General features: G+C 38.5%; 1 non-coding gene across 1 annotated transcript; it reads right to left on the bottom strand.

The window, feature by feature from the left end:
- Positions 1-1,367: 1,367 nt before the first annotated feature.
- On the bottom strand, positions 1,368-1,474 carry LOC141615673 (small nucleolar RNA R71). The gene has a single exon (XR_012530081.1). It is a non-coding gene; the product is annotated as a small nucleolar RNA R71 (small nucleolar RNA).
- Positions 1,475-2,544: the final 1,070 nt, after the last annotated feature.

The raw sequence follows: 2,544 nt of genomic DNA, 5'->3' as shown, positions 1-2,544 counted from the left end.
ATTTAATATGTTTTCATAATTTATTTGCTTGCTTGTTGTGATCTCAACTTATGCACATGTTATGTTTGTTAAAATGCGAACCTATGAATCCTTGCATTTTTTACCCATCACTTACCTTTTCAATGAGACTTGTAAGACATAAACCAACTCGAGTCTCATTAGACCATGCATATAGTTGAGTAGGGAGGATTAAGTCGACTTGTAGGTGTTGTACAATCTAATCGATTCGGCTCCGGGACCCAAACCTTCCTAGGATTGTAAGATATAAACCAACTCGATCCTATCACAACAATAATTGCTTGCTTATAATTTGAGAATATGTTTGTATGATCAATTCCCATGAATCCCATATGACTCCATGACACCCTAGTGCTTTTAATCAATTGTTTACGTCTCATTTTAGTCATCTTGCTTGTTTACTTTAATTGTTATTTAGTTTAGTGATCTTCTTATCTCAACCCAAATTGTGACACCCCTAGACACCGCTACTTGCAATCCAAAATCCTACATCAATACCCGTCCCTTGGGATCCGACCTTTACTTGCCTCTTTACTAATAGTAGAGTTGTTTGTGAAGTTATAAATATTGTTTTGTTCTAGGTGCTCCTAATGACAAGTAACCGAAATCTAAGCTCAAAGCGGACCGACCAAAAATGGCGCCGTTGCCGGGGACGTTGTTAACTTGATTTGATTTTCTTTGATTGTTATTAGTTGTGTCTTTCTTTGCCTTGGGGAAGTAAAACTCCTCAAGGTTTGTTCTAATTGTTTTCGAGTTGTTTGATATTTTGCATGTCTAGAAGATCACAAGGTAACTTGTTACCCATTGATCACGAAATTGAAAGGACTTTGACAACCAATAGAAGACTTGCTAGAAATACTTTGAGAGGTATTGGTGAGGTTGTAGATATTCAACCAAATACTATTGAGTTCATCAACCCTTTTGCAAGAGAAGGTGAGGAGAACCCAACACAAAATCAATCACACAATCAACCCACAATGCCTAAATTTTCATCACATTCCGTACCAACCGAGGAGAACCTACCCAATGGTACTCCCACACCACAACACTTAATCGGAAATTTTATTGCAAAATCCGCATTCATCCAATTAGTCGAAAGAAGCCAATTTGGGGGGATGCCTAGTGAAGACCCTCATTCCCACATGGAAACTTTTTGTGACTATTGTGATGCGATTTCACAAACCGGAGTGACTCAAGACCAAATTCGATGGGTCTTATTTCCTTTTTCTCTAATTGGCACCGCAAAACAATGGTTGAAAAGCCTTGATAAAGCTACTCTTGGAATTGACTCTTGGAAGAAGTTGGCTCTAGCTTTCTACAAAAAATTCTACCCTCCGGAAAAGACTAACATGCTAAGAGCTCAAATTACGGGTTTTAAGCAAAGGGATGAAGAATCTTTGTATGATGCTTTGGAGATATTCAAAGGAATTTGTCGCTCATGTCCGCATCATAGACTTAGCGAGTGGTTCTTGGTACAACAATTTTGAAATGGTCTTTATGAAGACTCAAGAAACATTCTCAACATGGGATCAAATGGTATGTTCACCGAAGTTGACGATAATCAAACTTGGAACAAGATTGAGGAAATGGCGGTCCATAATTCACAATATAGTAGACCTTGCAAGGCTATTAGAGGAGGAAAGCATGAAGTGGACTCTATTACTCAATTGGGTGCTCAACTTAGTGCTCATATTGTTACCATCAACTTGAAGTTTGAGAAGGCTATGGCTAAACTTGAAGAAGCCTCAAAATCACCAAAGCATCATGTTAATGCCATGGTAGCATCTTCATCAATCCCAAGTGGGATATGTGAGAATTGTGGAACTTTGGGACATGACCAAAGTGAATGTAGGGGAACAAATGAATAAGTAAATGCTTTTCAAGCATACAAAAGTGGTACCCCTTACTCCAACTATTACAATGAAAACACAAAATTCCACCCAAATCTCTCATACAAAAGCCAAAATTTCCAAAACCCTCAACCAACATACACCCCACCTCCCATGAGAAACCAAAACCAAAGACCCTTTTTCAACCAAAACCAAGGTTATAAAAATCAAACTCCATACAATCAACAAAATGACCAAGGTTTTGATGTTCAAAAAGCGGTCCTCCAAATGCAAAAGAATCAACAAGAATTTTTCACTCAAATGCAAAAAGATAGCCAAGCAAAAGACATCACCATCAACAACATCCTAGCCCACACAAAAATGTTGGAAACTCAAATAAGCCAACTAGCATCTTCAAACTCTCAAAGACAAAAGGGGCAATTACCACCTCAAAGTAATCCCCCAAGACATGAAACGGTTAGTGCCATTCACTTGAGGAGTGGTACGAGATATGAAGGACCAAAGAAGCAAGTTGAGGATGAAGTTATAGAAGCTAGTGATAAGGAAAGAGTTGTGCAAAACTGTAGGGAAGAAGAACCCACCAATCAAGAAGTTTCAAAGAAAAATGAAGAAAAGGCCAAGGAGAAGGAACCCATTGTGATTAGGCTTTCATTCCCGAGTCGTCAAGCTAAGCCTA

This window comes from Silene latifolia, chromosome 11, assembly GCF_048544455.1.
Source record: "Silene latifolia isolate original U9 population chromosome 11, ASM4854445v1, whole genome shotgun sequence".
NCBI lineage: Eukaryota > Viridiplantae > Streptophyta > Magnoliopsida > Caryophyllales > Caryophyllaceae > Silene > Silene latifolia.
The sequence above is the reverse complement of the archived record's forward strand: the minus strand, read 5'-3'. Positions and strand labels throughout refer to the sequence as shown.